Genomic DNA, 23,288 nt, shown 5'->3' with positions numbered 1-23,288 from the left:
CCAGATAGGATTCCAGCCTAAATCTAAAAACACATCAAAGCATTTCAAACCATTTTTATAGACTTGTGAACAATATACAGCTCACTCCTAAACATGCTGATTTGGAAGGAAGCTCCACTGAGTTCCCTGGGACCTTTTTCCTATTATGGATGTGCTTGGGTAGAGCCTTCATCTGCATTGTATCTAATGCTTGTATATGAAAGGCATCGAAAATGGCAACAAAATTAATGTCACTGGTATATTGAGAACTGTAAACCACTCCTTACATATTTTTCCAATCTGGCATTTGATTACTCACTTGTAATCCACCTGGTTTCTTGTCCCTTTTGAGTAGTATGCAGTAAGCTTGCTTTTAGCAGACATGTAGAGCTTTGTGCTATAAGTCACACACAGCAGTTTATTGCCTGTGACTTTTTCACCTATTGTTTACTGTTAATCTAGAAAGATGGGTAAAGAAAGTGCACTGCAGTTTAAAAACTCTGTGACAAAGGCTCAAGTCACTTCCTAAGGCACAAGGAAAAGAAAGAATCAGGTCCCAAAATAGAATAATTTTCAGGGGAACGGTCCAGCCAAATATGTTGCCGTATTTGATTTTTAAAAGCAGAGTTTGGTTTAAGCCTTATTTGAAAGGCAGTTTTGAAACCAAATTCTCTAATCTGAAGCATTATTCAGAGGAAAGAGGTAGGTACTTTGCACATGTATGCATTACTTTATGTGTGCTAGAGCATGGAGGGGAACCTGTGACCCTTCAAATGTTATTGGACTCCAACTCCCATCATCTCCAGGCAGCAGGACTAATGGTCAGGAATGCTGAGAGTTGTAGGCCAACAAGATCTGGATTGGCCACAGTTACCCCACCCATGTTCTAGAGCTTGGCCTGTCAGGTTCTGAGGTTGAGCATTAGCAACCCTAGCTTCATATGAAGCCCTGCCAGCTGGTAATAAATATAAGCTGGCCTTTCCTTCACAGGTCTGTTTTTCAGTCCATCCAAATAATCAGCTGATTTCCTTGCATCATTGTTGCAGTCTCCGAATTTACAGAATGACCTCACCAGCATTCAATTAGAGCATATGAAATAATGATGCCATTCACTTAGGGAATACTTTATGGTGCATTTATTCTGAGTTGGAAAATATTTCAGCCTAATGTATTGCTTGCTACCTTTTTAGAAAGAGTCCTGCGGCTGACATTTTAGAATGTAACTTATACAACTGTTTTCCTTGATCAGCTGCCACAGAGCAATCCAAATGGCACTTCTAAAGGGATGAAAAATGTATTAGGTCCTGACTGTAAGTTCTATGAAGTTACTGTCCAAGGGTGCAATCCAAAACTCCCTTGTAGCAGGCTGGCCGGGTGTGTTTGTGTGTGTACTGGCTGAGGAGGGGGGGGGATGGGGGACGGGGAATGACGATGATGACAGGGTAACTAAAAAGTGATGCCAGAGTCCTTTCATCAGTTCAGAAAACCTCTCCTACCCACCAATTTGTTGGGGAGGTGGAAATGTTTGCTAGCAGTGAGTTTTCCACTGTGAATGACAAGCAGAATGCCTTGAAATAAGGCATTGTGGGAGCAGGCAAAGGAGAGGCTGAGCATTCCCAGGATCCATTGGATCCTGAGTTCATCCCAGTGCCATCATGTGAGTTTGATCACTGGGGCTGCCAAGCTGGTGCAGCAATTTGCCTACCTCCAGAATGCACAGCAGGTGACTCCACTGCCCAGTTAAATCCTGCAGAGCAGCAACCAGGGTTAGGATTCCACCCCACATTCACTTCTTTCACTATGGATCCACACCATCGACCAGTTAAATGTATGAGGGGCCTAAGACATTGATAAAAATGAAGGATGTAAGGAGTATGTATTATTAAATTCCATGCACTTCCTGTTCATCTAAAACACATTTGACCCCTATAGTCTCCATGGCTGCCAATCATTGCTGGTTCCCATGTGAACTACACTGTCTGAACCAATCTACAATCCCATAGGACATCATAGTTAAGTACTCCTGTGTAGTTTACAGCACTATATCATTAATTCAAAAAACTTCCACCCGAAACTTACAGTATATGAACTTAACAGCATGTGCCGACAGAGGGGTATCATTGTTAACAGTGCAAAAAACATACATTACTATCTATCTTGTGCATTACATCAGGCAGTCCACCTGTTCACGGAATTAACACAAGAACAGTGGAGATTCTATCAGTATGTCAACGGGAGCTGAAGTGAACTCTAAAGTCAGAAGAAGAAGAAAAGATTTGGCATAAATACAGCAATGTGGGGGTGGCCAGTCTCGCTTTTAGTGAACCAGGAACACAGAGTAATAATCTGACTTCTGTTTTCTGCTGTTGCAGACATGTTGGTACTGAACATGTGCTGGAGTATTGTGGTGCTTCAACCATAAGGAGACAACTCTGTGTTTTGCTAATCTCTGTGCCATGCTACAGATGGCACATAACCTGAAATTACCCTATAAAAATGTAAATCTTTGATGGCTTTTTAAAAAATGCAATGTTCACTTTATCTCCATTTGGTTTTGGTGGGGGGGAGAGAGAGTAGAGAATGGCACTGACAAGGACACACCCTCCAAGTGACCTTGCCCTTCAAAGTGAGATGGTGGCGGATGAGTGGGCATTTTTAGGTGTGATATGACTTGCCTAAGGCATGCTTTCCCCAAGTAGTCTTGCCTGCTGCCTACTATGATAGGATTTCAGAACCAGGTAAAGACCTTTTAAATCACTTACTCCTATTCCCCTCAAGGCCCCTTCCAACAGTTGACAGGACTTGAATGTTAGTTATATCTGCTTGTTCAGGAATGAGGAACCTCAGACCTGAAGGCCAAATGTGTCTCTCCATGAATTTTTGCCAGGACACGCAGCTCTCCAGGCCTTGCTTTTCCCCAGCCCACTCCATGCCATTCTCAAATGCATTTGTCTGTATGGAATGCTTCCTTGAAGTGTGATAATGCCTCTTGCTTGCCCAGATGAGGAAGTGTGTGGAGATGTCAGAAAACATTAATTGTGGGACGGTTGGAATATTGCCTAGTTTACAAAGGTAAGGTCCACATCTATTGCTCCAACCACTTCACCCTCCCACCCCTGTGCTAGGTAGCTGTCTGTTTCACTTAAGGTGAATGTGGAAGTTCCTGCACAGGTGAAACATCTGAAGGAATTTTGAGATTAAATTTGAGTAGCAAACCTTTTTCAGGAGGGTTGCTCTCATTGCCACCATGAAAAGTGAAGATCCACTGACATCTATAGCAAGACCTGAATCTCATTGGGGTTTTTCTTTAAAACAGTATTTTAGTGTTATGAATTTCTTGGACCCAGGAGGTGTTAGAATTTAATTAAGCTTGGGGTGCTAAGTTGTGTGCTGGACACTTCTAATTCCTTGGAATCAGCAAAGGATAAAAGCTAATTAAGTCAGGCTAGTTTCCTTTTGAGAATGGAGCCTAAGTGTTGGGTCATAAAAATAACAGAGGATCAAAAGGACTCAGTGTGGGGTGGCAAAGGGGTGGGTCCCCTCTCACTCCACAAATAAAATCAGAGCTTAGAGTAGGGAGAGTTAGGAGTTATGTGATTGAGATGCAAAGCATGATGGCTGATGTCTGTTTGAATCAAAGGCTGCAGCTATGGGAGAAACAAGACTTTCTTGGGGAGACTATGCTTTCTTGGGGAGACCCCTCTATCATAAGCTCAGGTGGTATATATGTGTAAATAAATCATAAAGACACCTGAGTTTCCACCATGTCTCATTTCCAAAAAGAAATACAGACCCTGGATGAACGCCTAGAACCCCTGCAACACCACTCAGAGACTGGGGTGGCGTACAACAATACATGACAAGAATGGCTAAAATAATTAAAAATTATTAGCGACGTTTTTCAGGGAGGGCTTGTCTATTTCTTATCATGCATGTCATTTTATGAAGTCATAAATATTATGCTATATGTTTTTACTTTTTACTCCATGAACATCACAGGTATCACCTCTGGAAGCTACATTTCTTTGAATGTTAAACAACAAGAACCTGTATAGTTCCAAAACCAGAAACTCAAATGGGTTTGAAATTTTTCAAGAACCTCCACAATATTTCTGCACTGTGACTATCATTTCACTTTGTAATCCAGCCTCATAAGAAAATACAAATGCATCTGATAATTGCCTCTTCTTTTAAATTCATAGGCTATTTCCCAACAGTTTGTTGGAAGCTGAAGTTTAAAACAAGCACCAATGTTCTCCGCAATGCTCAATATTTGCAGCTGAGTAAAGGCTGGAGTCATTACCAAACTACTACAAACTGTATGTGGATAAACTAGCCTATTTTGCTATTGTTATCCAGAACTGTGCATGCTATGTAACAAGCAGTAGTTTAATTAGGGTGCAGCAGCAACTATTATTATTATTATTATTATTATTATTATTATTATTATTATTACTATTATTACTATTATTATTATTAACCCACCCTTCACCTAGAAATCCCTGTGACCCTACCAATGTTGTTGGACTACAACTCCCACCATCCCTGGTCATTGTTCACGCTGGCTGGCACTGATGGGAGTTGGGGCAACAACATTGGGAGGGTCAAAGGTTAGCCACCCCACCTTACATGGCTATTGATAAGCTACTTTATGTCATGCTCAATTCATTATCTGCCCTTTATAAATGTTAAGTATTTTTAAAATAAGAACTTGGTAGCTATCGAGTTGCTAAAAATTGTGGGACTTCTTGTACAAATCAACCTAGTAAGCACTAATATATAGACTGGTGCCACATGTCTTGTCTATGAAGACAACTGTGCCTTTCATGAAAGTATGTTTTGCAGCATTCCTCTGCGTGGAGCTGGAATATAGCCTGATGGTGAAAGCAAATGATCTGCTGCAAAAGTGTATGCAACAATAAAGAGACACCAAATTGCTCAGCCTCTGGGCCTATTCTTGAGCTCCTGGTACAAATCCTAAGAAAGGTCAAGATATCTCAAGCTAGACAGAATGCAAGAGTTAGATGGGATAACTCTCCTTGTGTAAATCAACACAGACCCGTCAAGGAAGGACATACAAATTGAATCATAAAGTGAGGGCACTGTGATATGACAAGCAAATAAGTCTGCTGTTCTCTCTGCCTTGTAGATTAATCTCAGGAGAGAAAAGGGCCAAGGGAGCTTACCTTAGCCTTCATTTTTCCTGGGGATTAAACCTACAAAGCAGAGAGGACTACACACAAATTTGCTTATTGCTATGTTCGGAGCTTTTTTTCCAGCCAGAACTCACCAGTACTCAGTTCCGGCACCTATTTCCCATTCTAAGAGTTCATGGTGAGTTCCAGCAACTCTTTTTCTAGAAAAAAATAGCACTGGCTTATGTTGCTTATTGCCAGTGCTTTTTTTCGGGGGATACTCAAGGGTATCCTGTACTGATCTTTTTTCTTTTCTTTTTTTGGTTTAAAGGTGCAACTTTTAACTTCATAGTCAGTACCAGCACCTATTTTTATAGGGGGGGACGGGAAACACTGCTTGTTGCTAATGGCGCTCTGGAGCGACCCACCTGACTAGGGTTGCCATATGTCCAGAATTTCCCAGATATATCTTTAATACTGCTATTGGAAGCAGTGTCTGGGAGGAAATCGGGAAAATGTCCAGGAAAATCCGGACCTATGGCAACTCCTGTTGGCAGTCTCATTTCCCCTTAAAAATAACTCAAAAACACCTGACTCACACCAGAGTGAGGACATTCTGGGATTCAGTCAGAAGTCAGAATTGACTTCTGTAATTCCAGGATCTCCCACTTAAAATGAGGCAGTTGAATGGTATGGAATGAGCAAAAACAATAATGCACAGGTATATTCATATTTTTTTAGGTTTTTAATAAAACATTACCTGATCTCTTTACCTTCACCTGTTCACTTTGGTATGTACACAGCACAAGGTGGCCATCACATTTTTTTTGTTTATTTAGAGTAATCTCTCTGGAAAATCGAAAGGATGTAAACAGCACTGTGTTATGTGGAAATTACTGGGGTGTTCACTTCAAACTTAGATCTACCAGAAGTTTAAATATTAATAAAGACTTTCTGCTGTGTTTTATATGCAGCAAAAGAAAGAGGAAGTGCTAAAATCAATGGGCAATCCATAATATATGGCTTGGGAAAATCCCCGCTGGAGCAGCATAATATATATTTATTGAGCAGTGCATGCACTTTTTAACCGTGAAATTCCCACTGATGTCCATGGGACCCAGGCCAAAATAATCCCACATTATGAAAAATGAGGCTCAACTAAGGCAATGACTGAGGAACGCCTGTGACCGTTTTTCACTGAGGTCCATCTAATAAAGTTCCACTGCATATCACAAGAAAAATAATTCATTTCCTCTCCCAGCTGGGTGTTTTTAATATTTCAAAGCCCCATATTCAATGAGTTAAGTAAAAAGTGCATTCTCAATGATTTCAACTGCAGAGACCAAGAAACTGCAGCTACACTGGAAGGAAACCAGGAAGTGGTGGTGAGCATCTTGTATATGTGTGCATGTTTGTGTGTGTGTTTGTTGTAAATATGTGGGTTATGCGTATACAGCTCAGGAGTGTAATAGGTTATATTTTAACAAGGCAGCTGGGAGTGGAAAACTTGCCCATTATCTGAAGCAAGTGGGTCCCTGCTGTATAAAAGTCAAATTGGTAGGTTTGGTGACAGGGTTGCTAATGTCACACATTAAATTGCTCGATGTCAGCTCAGTCTCAGAATTTTGTTTCTTCAGTGTCAGATACTAAGGCTTGGAAGTACTGTAGTACCCATTTACTGAGTACTCTGATTTATTTTCTTTCTCCTTGACTCGTCCTCTTCTTTATTATTATTATTATTATCATCAAACATGCACAATACAAAAACTATAAGTGAAATCTATGAAACCAGCACATTGTAGTTACCGCCACCTACACCATCTTTAGTATTCTATGGGCATCAATTTTTAAAATCCTGTTTTGATTATTCATTAAACAAACATTGTAAGGTGTCGCATTACCAGTAGCAGAACCTTTGGTTTCTAATTGTCTTTTACTTTACCATTTTACTCATAGAATACTTCTCTATGGGCTAATCCACATTTGCCCCGTGATTTCTAGGCATGGGTCCAAGTTCTTCTTTTTTCCTTCCAGTTTCCCCAGGAAAACTCACTGTTTCCTGCTGAACCAGAACAAAAACATCTATCTGCAGAAAACCCAGCTGAAGGCTCATTCACATGTTCGCTTGTCCCATTCCCAGAAAGCACAGGTCCAAGTGGTTTTACCTTTGCCCTGTCGCTTTCCCCCAGAAAACCAACTTTTCAGTGCTAAATAACAGCTATCTGCAGAAAATCCAAATACTGTTTGTTCTGATTCGGCGCTAAAGATCAGGTTTCCCCCAGAGGAAAGCAGAGGGGCAAACGGAGGTTTGAATAAGCCCTGACATTTGTTTCGATTCAGCAGAAGTTTGGGTGAACCCTATATTTCTCTATGAATGATCAACAGTCTATGGCCTTTAAAATGTGTTTGTGGAAGTGGGGTTCTTGGTTTGCTTTTCCTTTTGTTTTATTGTGCATTTTCTGTTCTCATTTTGTATCTTTTTGGGTTGTGAACCACTCTGCAGACTTTTTACCTGGGAGATAGTTCATTACCCCAGCTCAGTACAAGAGGTTTGTGTGCAGAAACAGGCCCACAATGACACGGCATTAAAAAGCTCTCATGACTATAAAGTATGGAGCAGTGGAGTCCGCAATGCTGAGTCTGCTGGCATGCAAACTGCCTTATTCAGTGGATGACCCATATCAATCAGTCACAGGAAGATTTTTTTAAAAAAAATAATACACTACTAAATGATCAGACGGCTCTGGCTCCTTCAAAACAGTCTCAATGGATAGATATGTAAAGTGGAAATATGCATCACCAGCATCTGTGCAATCCAATAACTCTCTGATGACTAATAGCATACAATCGGAAGCTGGCTGGCAATGAGGAAAATCTGTAGGAGTCACAGAAGGGTTCTTTTCTCGTTTATGAATGAGCAAGACATAATTATCCCTTATATTTACTACATCTCTGAAACAACCTCCTGGTGAATAGAGAGGTCAGAACCAGGTACAGATTACTTTAAGACGGACAGACCAGCATAAGTAATGTAGGTGCTTGACTTGTGTGTGGATTTGACTTTGAACTTTAACGCTTCAGTCCAGTACTTCTAGCCCTCTGCTGGAGTACCCTGGGACAGCAGAAGATGCTCTGGGAGAGCACATTGCTTCTGATCTTGCAGTTTTGCTTTGGTGTTGGTCCAGTGAGACCTACTATATTTATGATGTTCTGTTGCAAGCTCTAGATGATTCATGAATGTCCTGGCGGCATTTGTCTATAGCAAAGAATGAAATATAGGATCAAATATAAGAGCATGTGTGGAATACTGGTTAGAATGTTGAGTAGGGCTAAGAAGACCCAAGTTCCAGTTCCCATTCAGCCATAAAGCTCACTGGGTGACCTTCGATGGTCACTATCTCTCAGTCTAGCTTAATTTAGACTTAGGGAGCAGAGTGATCTTAGATTTCAGTTTAAGTTGAACAAATAATTGGCCTGATCCAACATGGAATATTCATATGTGAAATATCAAATGGGGCTCCGGTTCACACTGAATTGCATATACCTCGGAAGATCCAGTGCTATCTGCATCTAAACTTTATTGTATCTAAACTTTATTGTATGAGAAAATATTGTTTATTTCTACCCAATCTTTAAATATGGAAAGACTGTGGATGGGGAAACTGCACACATCTCTTTTTGCTGCTCTACACTAATGTTTATGCATAACAGTTTGTTGACTATGTCTTCTCTGTTTTGGATCCACTTGGAGGAGGAGCAAAGAAAGAAAGGAGGACTAAGATGTAATTATAATCAAATAACATGATTTCCTTGTTTAGGAGCCAGGTAGACCACAGTCAATTTATTTTCTTAATTCAGTTAAGTAACTTATTTCTTTTGAAAGCTCCTTGACCCTGGCCATTAAATGTCGAAAAACATTTGTTTTTAAGATATGACATTTCACTATATAATCAACAGAGAATACATGGAAATTATAGGAGATAGATCAGGATGCAGGATCAGTTGAGTCATGAAGTAGCTGCCTCTAAGGGCATTTGGAAGAAGAGAAGGGTGTCCTTGTGATTGGCGTTGCTGCAAACTGGATTTGGCTGCTTTAGGACAGAAGCACTTTGCAATAGTGACAAATTGCTTTGCAGCAATTTGGGAAATGTTGAAATATGGCTTGCTCAAATATAACCTTGGGAAGGAATCTGAAAATCCTAGATAATGTATTTGTATTTTCCTATCACAGTGTCTCAAAGCAAAAGGACCCATCAACCCATGCTCACTCACACTAGACGAGCTTAGTCATTTGAGCAGCTTTTGAACAGCTTTGTTCGCATTAGTGAGATTGCTCGCATACGTCTGTGGGAGGAGACAATATGGCCATGTAATTGTATGCTAGTTCATCGGTTTAAATATGTGACATAATGGTAGACTGGAAAGCAGGAGGAAATAAATACTTTCTGTAGGATATGCAAATTTGAAATCCAAAGTCAAATATAATCATTTCAGAGTTTTAAATCAAAGAGCATACATTTATTTGTGCCAGCTGTGAAATATACACCACAATTCAGTTTTAGAAAGTCACTTCAGAATGGTTTCCTTTCTGACAAAAATCGTAAGTGCAGACTCCTGTGGTCCACCTGAGCACCATCCAGCATCATGGCACTGAAGCATCAGGAAATGCCTTGGTTCAGTCTGCTACAGAAAATCATACATGGCAATTTCCACACACAAACTGTAAGTATTTTCCCACTAACAGAAACCTTTTCCCATTTCTGCAGAGATTCCTCTGGGAAGTGACTGAAATGAACTCCAGGACTGCACCCAATGCCTTCTTCCCTTCAAATTCTAAACATAAGTCATTACAACACAAGACTGTCAGATGGTTTCTCTTCTAACCATTATAACCATATAGTAAATGTGAGTAGGTGGAAAGAAGGCTTTGAAGTGTATTCAGTTGAACACGCCTAGAATCCCTCTTCTTAGTGTGCTTAGTGTGCTTCTTAGTAAGCTACAGTTCTTTCCCCGTCTGCATTATCCACTATTTGTAAAGTGGAACATGGGCAACCTTCAGTTTGTGTCACTAAATGTAAAAATATGCTTATTTGGAAAAGAGGAGATTGAAAGGAGATATGGATGCCATCGTCAAATATCTAAAGGGCTGTCCCATGGAAGACAGAAGCTTGTTTCTTTCCTGTTCCATAGGGTAGGATCCAAACCAATGGCTTCAACTTACAGGAAAGGAGATTTCCATTAGGCATCAGGGAGAATTTTCTGATGGTAAGAGCTGTTCGACAGTGGAGGAGACTCCCTTGAAAGGTGGAGGACATTCTTTGCAGGTTTTTAAGCAGAAGTTGGATGGCCATCTGTCATGGATGCTTTAGCTGAGATTCTTGCCTTCAACTAGATGATACTCGGGGTCACTTCCACCTGTACAATTCTATGATTCTGTGAACTACAGTCCAGAGCACACAGAAAGGGCAATAAAGTTTAGTTTGAAAGCAACACTTTTGCAGTCAATATTCCAACTCCAGAAGGACTTTAGTAACAGTTTCAGCTAATATGAAGCAAGAAGAAGATTTGATAAGATACCAGAAATTATGGCAGTCTACCCACCCACAGCCTTCTTCCCTTCAAATCCTAAACATAATTCATTGTCAGCAAAAGGCAGGGCATATAATATCCAGTTTACAAGATTTCTTTTAATAAAAAAAGTGATGGGTAGATCCAGCATCTCCAACTATTAAATCACATGGAAACCTGGCGTACTGATTAAAGCTAATGTTCATGCTGCAACACCAGAAACATGCTCAAAAATAAAGTTGGGAAGAACATAAATCAAATTTAAAATTGTCCAGTCCAAAGACCTTCATTTTTCATGAAATATAGATTAATATCACCGGGTGAAATAAATTCACCGTGGACTGGGAAATGGCAGCTAAAAAGTTAGAAAGTGTCATAAAGTTTTTACTATTAGCACTCTAAAATAATTACGTTTTCTTATCAGAAGGTCTGGAACTGAAAAGAGTGGTGGTGCCTCCACCATGTTGACTGGTTCCATCACATGGGATTACCTGAAGATAAATAGGTAAGTAGGTAGGTAAGTAGCCAGGCTCTCTTTCATTTTGATCTAGCCAAGAGTTAATATAATTGAAAGTTATTCTGTTCAAAAAATGTATAGAACCATTACCAATAATTTCCATGTACTTAACCTCAGATCTATTAGATGTAATTCATCAGTAGCCACAGCAAATGGGTTTGCTGTACTTAAAGGCTCTGGGTTTCAAATGGCTTTCTGAATCAGTTAGTGCGGATGTTTTGAAATAGTATTAGACATTCTGGGGGGGAAAGCATTTCTAAATAAGAAGCTTCAAGCATGCTATTTCACACCTGAAAACAGAAACTTCTAGTAAGAATTTTATTTTTAAAGGATATACTGTAGTGCAGTTATATGCATATCAAGGAAAGGTAAAGAGAAGTAATAAACACACATTCTAAGGACCCAAATCAATGAGGTGCAGGATCCATAACTGGGTCCCGAAATCTATGTACATGTTTCTGTGTGGTTTAACTAAAAGCTTATGTAAGTGACTCACATTTTGATCAAAACACAAGCACTGAGGGAAAGTGGCATGTAACTTCCCTATTCACAGTTTCTTCAATTCTTTCAAAGGTATTAACCTCACTGGCAGGGAAAAGCAAATGCCTGTATCACACCTGCATTTTCTCCCCTGCACTAAAGCTAGTAGCAACTTTGAGGTATGAGGCATTTTTGATAATAGATATGTAGCTGTGGTCCATGTCATATTATAAGCTGTCGCAAATTATCATTGCGGTAGTTAGGCCAGTTAGCATTGTCACCATGATTCAAGTCTGGCAAAATACCACCTTCTTTTGCAGATTTGCAGGACTCTTACTTATTTTGACGTCCTCTTTTTCCTACGTGTGTTTTCCAGAAAAATTTCAAATTTGTGAAACTTCTGTCTTATAGTTTGTATCATTTGCGGTAAGAGCACCACATTCAGCGGCCTTGGTGTTAGTTTCAACAAGTGTATACATATTCTTCCATTGCTTTCTGTGTACAAAGATATTTCAGGAGGAACCCCTCGCGCTTTGCTTGATCCTTAATGTTTTCTACCTTTCGTTTGAGCTCCAGATGGTCGGGTTGTTGTTTTTTTATCTGCCATAGCTTACTAGAAAAATGAATGTATTTTCAAAATAAGGTTAAGATGTGGCTGTAAGTGCATTTTCACTTACTATGTGTATGTATTGGGACGCGGGTGGCGCTGTGGGTGAAACCTCAGCGTCTTGGACTTGCCAATTGTATGGTCGGCGGTTCGAATCCCCGTGGCGGGGTGCGCTCCCGTCGTTCGGTCCCAGCTTCTGCCCACCTAGCAGTTCAAAAGCACTCTTAAGTGCAAGTAGATAAATAGGTACTGTTTTATAGCGGGAAGGTAAACGGCGTTTCCGTGTGCTGCGCTGGTGCTGGCTCGCCAGCTGCAGCTTCGTCACGCTGGCCACGTGACCCGGAAGTGTCTCCGGACAGCGCTGGCCCCCGGTCTCTTAAGCGAGATGGGTGCGCGACCCCAGAGTCGGTCACGACTGGCCCGTACGGGCAGGGGTACCTTTACCTTTACTTTTATGTGTATGTATTACATAACCTCCAAACAATTCTACAGTCTATTTCATATATACATAAAAAATATAATATATGAGTTATCTCAAAAAGGATAAAATATAAACTGAAAATAAAATATAATCTGAAATTTATAAGCTATAACAAAAACTAATCTGTATAAACTGTGCACCTCAAATGTCAATACTGTGCTCCTCCGAGGTCTGAGCCCTTGGCAGCTGCCTAGTTGGCCTAATGATATCACCAACCCTGCTGCTACCTTTGATGAAGAGTGGGCTTGTAGAGCAGATTCCCATGCAAACCTTCCAGAAAGTAATGATCATATTTGATGGCCATGAGGTTAGGAAATGGCAACCAGAGAAAGAATCATTCCCAGCTGTAGCACTCCACTTGAGAAAGGCTGGAGAGTTAGCTGGGGCCAAACTTTGAATCATTCCAGCAACAGATGAAGACATTTTTATTCACCCAGGCTTTTTAATACCAGCCTTTAATGCCTGATAAATGCACTATATGTGCTGCTGTTGCTTATTTGTTCTGCTGCTTTTAGTTGTGTTCTATTATGCTTTATCCTTGACTACTTTTAATGTTGGATTGCAGGCTACCCTATGAAGCTGAAGGGTTGGGTAGCAAATAAACTGGAATACATCTGCAAATAACATATTTTTTCTTTAGCTCCTTTTGAGGTTCACCTCCTGGGCAGGGAGCTTGTCTTAAATGGTTGCAATCACTCCCCCCCCCCACATAAACACACAACCTTCCCCATAACTGTTGCTCTAAAATTAGAATCTCATAGGAGCTTTTAAGTTTGTGTGTCTATGTTACAAAATGAAGACATTGGGATCATGAATCTCATGTGTCAACGTCTCGGGGGGGGTGTGGCTAACAGGAATCACTCATCTAATTTCATTGTTGCTGTCTTTTTATCATTATCCTAAATATCTATGAAATCTCACAATGCCATCTAGTTAATTTACTTAATATACTTTTCCCATTTGGATTAAAAAGGTGTACTCTTAATAAGTGAATAAACAAACAAATTGATGTTGCTATGTATTTTTTTCCTGCTTCAAGAAATGGCAAAACAAAGCAAGGTCACTTTATAGAAGGGGATAAGGAGCTGGAGGCCTTCATAACGTTGCTGGACTTCAGGTAGGGCTGATAGAAGCTAGAGTCCAGTGGCATCTGGAGAGCTGCAAGTCGGCTGCCCCTGCTTTTCCCCTTCTTGAGCCTCAATTATGCTGGGCTAACAAAGAAATCCCCTTCCTTCTCCAAAATCTTGCCTGGTTCCAGAACAAAAAAACTGGTGGCACATGATAACATGGTGGTTCACAACTGGCTGGCCACTGGCAAGAAACTGCAGCACAAATTAAAAACAGAATCTCCAGCACTTACCATATTGTCTTATGAATTTGGCAGCACAAATACGTACAGGTTTTTTTTCTGGGGGGACGCAGAGGTACGCATACCCCTAAACATTTTGTGAATCTAAGTCTGGCCTCATTGAGGGGAAGTATTTCAATACGTGTAGTAAAATACGTGTAGACATTTTTTAGAAAAAAAGCATGGAGTACTTATATGTGTGGCACTGAAATCTTGAATGGCAACATTGTGTACCAACACTTAACAGTTATTCCTATAGCTTACTAGCAGATGTTGATGGTATTGCCAAGAGTGAATGGAGGAAGGGTTGTGTTAGGGCTTCATAGTGCAGTTCCCACACTATGACGCAGGGGAGTGACTACTGTGCTCAACATGGCTGGAGACCAGTAAGATCATTGATCTACAGGTTCTGTTGCATCTGCAGCATGCAGCTCCAATCTGCTTCTACTTCCTCCACTGGTGGCCAGCAGCATCCACAGGAACTTCACTCATCCTCTTTACCCTGTTCAGTGCCAGCAGCCATGTTGTACTTTCTTCTGCCCTCCCCACATGCACCACCAGAGGAGGGATGTCAGAAGAGGGTCAGCACTAGGACAAGTCAATGTGAATGATGCTGAAACAGAGGTGCTTATTCTTTTTTCATTTCAACACAATGCAATTCGTTTAAACCAGGTACATTGCTGAAAGCTTGCCCACTTTACTAAGATGAATGGCTGAACTGAAAAGGGCTTCTGGGGGAACAAAATGTTGCTGTTGTCAAAGCTGTTTAAATGATTGTTCCATTTTTGCTATAAAAAAATTCAGTTAAACTTTCAACAAGTTTTCGTGTTATGATGTTGCTCCAGAAACAAACATTTCCCCCACCTAATTTCCTAACTGGCCAGCCAGCTGCTCCCAAAGGTGGTTCCAAAATGTGGCTGCAATGCACAGTGCAATTGGAACATGGTGTTAGAGGTGCCTATTTGACTGTGTGATTAAATGGCTAATGTGAGGGGGAAAGATTGCTACATTTGTTTTAGCTGAATTTGACATTGACATTAAGCAGTGGTACATTGAGTTAAGTGCATAGCACACAGTCAGAGTAATGATTATATTAATAGACAGTGCAGACAAAAATCGGTTTCATCTGTAAACAAAGGTTTTCATCTCAACCTGTCCAACCTAAATATCATTTGGCAGTGGAGTGTAGGAAATAATGTTCTGCATGTTCAAACATGCAGTCATAACCCCATTTTTGTCATAGTTCTGGTTTTTCTGTACCCTTCACTTCCTGTGGTAATGTCTAGGGGTTCAACTAGCTGGCTAGGGTTGATTGGGGTTTTTACTAATCCATCAACATCTGAGGACACAAGGCTGAAGTACGTTGTGTTAGGATATTGATGTTCCATTCCACCTTAAAAGGAACAGACATGATTGTTGTATGTCACATGTCTGTTTACTCTCCAGCACAGCTTGCTGGGAACTTCCGTTTGTGAATAATAATAATAATAATAATAATAATAATAATAATAATAATAATTTATTATTTGTACCCCTCCCATCTGGCTGGGTTTCCCCAGCCACTCTGGGCGGCTTCCATAGAAACCAAAAATACACTAAAATATCACAGATTAAAAACTTCCCTGAACAGGGCTGCCTTAAGATGTCTTCTGAATGTCAGGTAGTTATTTATCGCTTTGACATCTGATGGGAGGGCGTTCCACAGGGCCCGCGCCACTACCGAGAAGGCCCTCTGCCTGGTTCCCTGTAGCTTTGCTTCTCACAATGAGGGAACCGCCAGAAGGCCCTTGGCGCTGGACCTCAGTGTCCAGGCAGAACGATGGGGGTGGAGACGCTCCTTCAGGTATACTGGGCCGAGGCCGTTTAGGGCTTTAAAGGTCAACACCAGCACTTTGAATTGAGCTCGGAAATGTACTGGGAGCCAATGTAGGTCTTCAAGACCGGTGTTATGTGGTCTCGGCGGCTGCCCCCAGTCATCAGTCTAGCTGCCGCATTCTGGATTAGTTGTAGTTTCCGAGTCACCTTCAAAGGTGGCCCCACGTAGAGCGCATTGCAGTAGTCCAAGCAGGAGATAACCAGAGCATGCACCACTCTGGCAAGACAGTCTGCGGGCAGGTAGGGTCTCAGCCTGCGTACCAGGTGGAGTTGGTAGACAGCTGCCCTGGATACAGAATTGACCTGCACCTCCATGGACAGCTGTGAGTCCAAAATGACTCCCAGGCTGCGCACCTGGTCCTTCAGGGGCACAGTTACCCTATTCAGGACCAGGGAGTCCTCCACACCAGCCCGCCCCCTGTCCCTCAAAAACAGTACTTCTGTCTTGTCAGGATTCAACTTCAATCCATTAGCCGCCATCCATCCCCCAACCGCCTCCAGGCACTCACACAGGACCTTCACCGCCTTCACTGGTTCTGATTTGAAAGAGAGGTAGAGCTGGGTATCATCTGCATATTGATGGACACCCAGTCCAAACCCCCTGATGATCTCTCCCAGCGGCTTCATATAGATGTTAAAAAGCATGGGGGAGAGGACGGAACCCTGAGGCACCTCACAAGTGAGGGCCCAGGGGTCTGAACACTCATCCCCCACCACCACTTTCTGAACACAGCCCAGGAGGAAGGAGCGAAACCACTGTATAACAGTGCCCCCAGCTCCCAGCCCCTCTAGACGGTCCAGAAGGATGTTATGGTCGATTGTATCAAAGGCCGCTGAGAGATCCAGCAGAACTAGGAAACAACTCTCACCTTTGTCCCTAGCTCACCGGAGATCATCAACCAGCGCGACCAAGGCAGTTTCAGTCCCATGATGAGGCCTGAATCCCGATTGGAAGGGATCCAAATGGTCCACATCCTCCAGGCGTGCCTGGAGTTGTTCAGCAACCACGCGCTCAATCACCTTGCCCAAGAATGGAAGATTTGAGACTGGGCGATAGTTGGCCATACTGGCCTGGTCTAAAAATGGTTTTTTAAGAAGCGGTTTAATGACCGCCTCTTTCAGCGGATCTGGGAATGTTCCCTCACAGATGGAAGCATTCACCACCCCGCAGAGCCCATCGCCAGGCCTTCCCAGCTTGCTTTTATTAGCCAGGATGGGCAAGGATCAAGGAGACAGGTGGTTGGTTTCACGCGTCCAAGCAGCCTGTCCACATCCTTGGGGGTAACGGATTGAAATTGATTCCATGCAACTTGACCAGACAGAGCTCTAGCACTCTCCTGCCCCAGCTCTGCTCCCACGGTGGTGTCTAGCTCCTTCCGAATATGAGTGATTTTATCTGCAAAAAACTTTGCAAAATCGTTGCAGGAGATACAAGGCCCCGGTGGTAAAGGTGGTTCCGTTAAATTGTGAACCACCTGAAAGAGTCTCCTGCTACTATTTTCTGCAGGTGCAATAGAGGCGGTGAAGAAAGTCTTCTTCGCCGTCGCTATCGCCGCTTGGTAGGCTCGACGTTGAGCTCTAACCTGTGTCCGGTCAGATTCGGAGTGAGTTTTCTGCCACCGACGCTCTAGCCGTCTCAGTGATTGTTTCATCGCCCTCAGCTCCGAAGAAAACCACGGGGCTGTCCGGGCTCCATGCAATCGGAGAGGGCGCTTCGGAGCCAGACAGTCAATAGCCCTGGTTAACTCCGCATTCCAGCGGGCCACCAGGGAATCAGCTGAAAGGCCATCAACATGGGATAAAGCATCTCCTACCACTCTCTGGAAACCATTTGGATCCATTAAGTGGCGGGGGCGGACCATCCGAATTGGTCCCACCTCCCTGCAGAGGGGAAGGGTCGCGGAGAAGTCTAGTTGCACCAGGAAGTGATCTGACCATGGCACTTCTTTTGTTTCACTTTTACTTAGTATCAGATCACCCACGTCACTAGAGGTGAACACCAGGTCTAAGGCATGTCTATGACTATGAGTTGGGCCAAACTTATTCAGGGACAGCCCCATGGAGGCCATGCTTTCCACGAAGTCCCGAGCAGCCCCTTGTAAGGTCGTGTCGGCATGGATGTTAAAATCCCCTAGGACAACCAAACTAGGTGTCTCCAGGAGGACATCCGCCATGACCTGAAGCAGCTCGGACAGGGAATCCTTGGTGCAGCGGGGAGGTCGGTACACCAAAAGGAATCCTGTACTGCCCCTATTGCCCAACTTCCAGAACATGCACTCAGAAAACTGGATCTTCCCAGTTTGGTGCAAGCTAGTGACTTCCTAAAAATCACTGCAACCCCCCCCTCCCCGCCCACATGACCTGGGTTGCTGTGCGTAAGAGAAACCTGGTGGGCAAGCAGCGGCAAGGATAGGCCCATCTGCTTCCTCCAACCAGGTCTCTGTCACACATGCCAGGTCAAATCCTCCATCCACAATCAGGTCGTGGATGGCAGTGGTTTTATTCATCATTGACCTGGCATTACACAGCAACACCTTCAGGTTATGTGGGTTTCCCCTGTTGATTCCAGTATCCATCCGGTCAAGGCCAGACCCGGAAGCAGGGATAGTCTTCAAACAACGACTAAACCTGCCTCCTCGGTAATGACATGGTCTGATCTTAGCGTAACTCCGCCTCCTGCTCATGATCACCGAGATTGGATGTCCCAGTGCTTCCGCTCCTGTGGAACTTGTCCCAGCCATCGTGTTGGCTGGGGCCCCACTCCCAGGCAGCCCTGATCCCGCCCCTTAAAACGAAACACAAACTATACAGAACCAATAAAACAACAACAACAACAAAAAAGGAACAGAACAATTATACTAAAATTAATCCCCAACCAAATATCCAACCCACCCACCCCCAACAAAGGAAAAAAGGAAATAAAGAAATAAAATTTTAAATTACCACCGACTGCTTGAGGACATTTTAAAGCACATTAACCACCTGGAACAGGGAAGCAATGGCAGAACACTTCCCACACTTCCCCAAAAGTTTGTTCCAAATAAGGGCCTGGGCCACGCCCCCTGGGCCAGTTGGAAAAGGCCTTGGAAGGGAGCAGGCCCTGCAGTCCTCACCCAGCCGATGGTGTATAGCTTTTGCTTTTTGTTTCCTGCTCTTGGACATGCAAGAGAGCAGACATGTTTTCTTTGTCCTGAAGTATGCTGAATAAACTGCTTGTAAATATGCTTTACATATGCCTCTGTCCACCACTTCTGTTACGTGTTATTCACTCTGCTGATTAAGGTGTGCTCAAGTTTCTGACGGCTTCTGAAGCTGTGTGCCACTGTTTTGATGCTGTTCCAAGGACCAGAGTTCGCCTGGCTGCCGGCCGGTGGGCTGGAGCCAGCTGGGGGCCTGCAAATTGCCCCCGTTCTCCCTTTATGACAAACATAGCACCAGTAAGACTGGCTGTTTGAGAGGCCAGGCCAGAGATCCAAACTAAAGGTTGGCCTGATTGTTCTTCTCCCATCATATGAACCTGAGTGAAGTCCACTTGAAACTCAAGTTATTACTATTCACACTGCAAAATAAGGAACATTAAAAGAACAAGCAGAAACACCACTTGTAAAGAACCTACAAGAGTCTTTTGGGGGAAAGAGGTAATATTAAATCTGAACTTAAATCACAAATATTAAATAGTGCATAGAACCTAAGGATCATTTGCTTTTTGTTTTTTTAAACCCTTTGGAAATAAAAACAAAAGGTATTGAAGGAAGTATAAAAGTGTGAGCAAAGCATGCTGTTGCCTTGTGCTCCTTAATATGCACAGGCCTATTAATTGAAGCCCTACACAGCATAGTCAACACCATGTTCCCCCTAGCAGTAGAAATTCTTCCCCACAGTGAACTCAATGAGTTATACCAGGGACTTGAATATTGTTTTTGTGTTGGAAAAGCACACAGCTGATTCAGGAACCCAGTGGTTTTACTTCAAGGGTGTGCTGTTCTTATAGAGAAATTACACTTTCCCGAAAACCAAACACAGTATTTTGTTCCGATTCCGCCCCCGCCCCCCACCAATTAAGGGACCTACTTGATAGCTTGTGCACCATCTTTAAATACAAGTGCCAAGGACAACTGTTGCCTACAGTACATGACATCATGTGATATAATTCCTCTTATTCCTCATTTTGTGGTTTTTGTGACTATATATGAACATGAAACACATAATACAAATAAACTGCCTTATCCAGTCTTAGGTAAGTCCTGTCTACCATTGTAAATCCCCCTTCTGCTGTAAAATTGCTCTAAAAACAACTTAACGGAGAAATGTGGTGCATGTATAGACCGCCTAATTTCAACTACCTGTGTTTCAGACTACCCCAGCAAATCCCATTTCTATCAGCCCGAGGCTTTTTAGTTTCCGTGAGTCAAATATTTTGTTCTAGCTGTGCATTGCTTGCTCTATACTGGACAGGGATGAAGCGATCATTTGAAAGGGCAATCTCAGAAAGCTGTTCTCATTTCAAGTTGGTCCAGAGACCCATGCAAACCTGGATCAGATCTTAAAGGGGAGGGGCTTCCTTTCCACCCCGCTGAATGGATGCAAGCATCAACAGGTGCCAAAGCACTCCAGTTTACAACTGATAAAAGTACACTCAGCCCATACAACGTGCTCTCAAACCTTATGACGTGTTGCAATTATATGGAACAAAGTACCACTATCCTCTGTTTTATGTGCATACCATTGGCTACGAGGGGGGGGGATGCTACTTTGTACTTAGAAATATTCTTCTCTGTTTCTGTAGCCAAATTTTACCCATGTAAATACTACTGCATTCAGTGGGGCTTGTTCCCTAGAAAGTACACAGAATTGCAGTGCAAATGTCTCTTTCAGTTTCCCTCTAAATATCTACTACAGTTCTGGTTGATGTTAGAAACTGCAACAAAGGTGAGCCCTGCTAGAGCGGACAAAACACCCATCAAGTCCAGCATCCTGTTCTCACAATGATCAACCAGATGATTCTGGGAAGCCCAGAAGCAACAGCACTCTCCCCACTTCTGTTCTCCAGCAACTGGTGTACAGAAGCTTACCGCCTCCAATTAGTAGCCATTGATAATCTCACTCTTCATGAATTTTCTAATCTTTTAAAGCTATCCAAGTTGAAGCCATTCACATTCCAACATTTTGTGGTAGAGAATTTCACAGTGTCATTCAGACAGATGTTTTCCCCAGTCCTGCCTGTGATGCTATGGACTGAACCTGATATATTTTGCATGCAAAGCAATTTTTAAAAGAAGTTGTTGTTGTTGTTGTTATATTACTTTAAAAAGGAGATGAACTCAAAGTGACTTACAAACACATATCCTGTCCTTCATCATAGGTGATCTCAGGGCATGTAAGAAAATTTAAGATACAATGAAAGAGAAAATAAGATCCCGTTAAAGCAAATATAGTATAACTCTCCTCTGTTGTCATGCTGGCCATATGCTCTACTGCTGCACAATAGCCCCTAAAAAAAGTGTTTGAAGGTTGACCTAAACAAACCTATCAGGCACATTTTTACTATAGTGCTCCAATATAGAATATAACACTAAGTGGTTTAACTGAAATATAGACATTTCTGAGAGTGGTTAAGTTTGTTGTCTCTGGCTACAAACCCAGATTATAGAAACCTCAGTGGGCTTGTCACACATCCAGGGAATGAAAATCTTAAACTCCATTTGCTATTAAATCCAGATGTTGGTTAGCTGAAAGTGCATAAACTGATTATTCCTCTTTTCCTTGTGGTGCATAATATATTAAATCCTCAACATTGTTTTTTAATAAATGGGCATAGCTGCAATACAACAGCAAATGAAATATCTTGAGAAGAAGATACCTGAAGGAGCGTCTCCACCCCCATCGTTCTGCCCGGACGCTGAGGTCCAGCGCCGAGGGCCTTCTGGCGGTTCCCTCATTGCGAGAAGCAAAGCTACAGGGAACTAGGCAGAGGGCCTTCTCGGTAGTGGTGCCCGCCCTGTGGAACGCCCTCCCATCAGATGTCAAAGCGATAAATAACTACCTGACATTTAGAAGTCATCTTAAGGCAGCCCTGTTCAGGGAAGTTTTTAATCTGTGATATTTTACTGTATTTTTGGTTTCTATGGAAGCCGCCCAGAGTGGCTGGGGAAACCCAGCCAGATGGGCGGGGTACAAATAATAAATTATTATTATTGTTATTATTATTATTATTATTATTATTATTATTATTATTATTATTTTGAAACATACATGCAATCATGCAAAACGGAATGACAAACCTGATCATGGCTGGATATAATAGTAAGAAATTCCTGAAATAACCCAGTGCTACATCTTTAGCTTGTCAAAAGAGATTGCCACATAGCAGAGGAAAGAAAGGTACTTATCTGGTCCAAAGGCATGGTGGGAAAATGAAGCTGCTAGCCTCTAGCTAAGGATGCTGCAGTTATCTGTGAAAAGAGATATTCATGGTAAAATAGGAAGTTTTGCTGGGTCAGTGTTCTTCTCTAGATCTTTGGCCCACAACGTAGGATGTGGGCTTTGGGATGAAGAAGCAATACATGGGACAAGCAGATGCAATATGGAATGTGTCTCTTGAAGGTGCATTTGTTTTGTGCTGTTTTTAGCTGCTGGGTGAGGGGATTTTTGCCCCAGTCCTCATTAAAATTTTCCCCTCCAAAGCTGCTGCTTATCTCAGAAAGGAAGCATCCATTGGTGGCAACAGAAGAGGGCTCTCCTAGGACTAATAGCAACTTTGGAGAGGTCATGGACTTCATCAGGACCCTGGCAGGGAAGCAAAGGCTCATTCCCCTGTTCCCCACACAATGTTGTCCTGATACAAGTCCCACCTCCTGCAGTGACTATTAAAAGTGCCACACAAATGCAACTTCAAGTGACCCATTTAGCATTATGTATGGTTTAGCACACACGTAATGTTCTCGTGAAGTCTAACTATAACTGAATTTGCTCCTGTCCTTCCCTTGCTATCTTTGTTCCTCCCCTCTTTATGTCCTCTTGTCTTTCTCTTCCCTCTCCTCCCTATGTTCATCTACTCTTCTGTCAAAATTTAGACCCGAGGTTCCTTGGGGCAAAGACATTTTTGTTCATGAAAACACATTATACAGTATATAAGTACGTAAACCGTTTGATATGTCTCAGCCGTTGGGGGTGTTATCCACTGTTATCCTCAGAGAAGACCCATCAATATGAATGGTCTACTCTAATTTAGTTGGGTATCACCCTAGATGTACTGGAAGACGCAGCATGCTATGCATCTACTCAGACCCAGTACAAAT

General features: G+C 42.4%; 1 long non-coding RNA gene across 1 annotated transcript; it reads right to left on the bottom strand.

Moving 5' to 3' along the window:
- Positions 1-10,161: 10,161 nt before the first annotated feature.
- On the bottom strand, positions 10,162-21,806 carry LOC310770552. The gene is made up of 3 exons (XR_014552264.1): positions 21,326-21,806; positions 11,094-11,173; positions 10,162-10,656 (listed from the first exon to the last, which is right to left on the bottom strand). It is a non-coding gene; the product is annotated as an uncharacterized lncRNA (long non-coding RNA).
- Between the last annotated feature and the right edge of the window lie 1,482 nt (positions 21,807-23,288).

Source organism: Podarcis filfolensis, assembly GCF_964270895.1.
Source record: "Podarcis filfolensis genome assembly, chromosome: 9".
Classification (NCBI taxonomy): Eukaryota; Metazoa; Chordata; class Lepidosauria; order Squamata; family Lacertidae; genus Podarcis; species Podarcis filfolensis.
The sequence above is the reverse complement of the archived record's forward strand: the minus strand, read 5'-3'. Positions and strand labels throughout refer to the sequence as shown.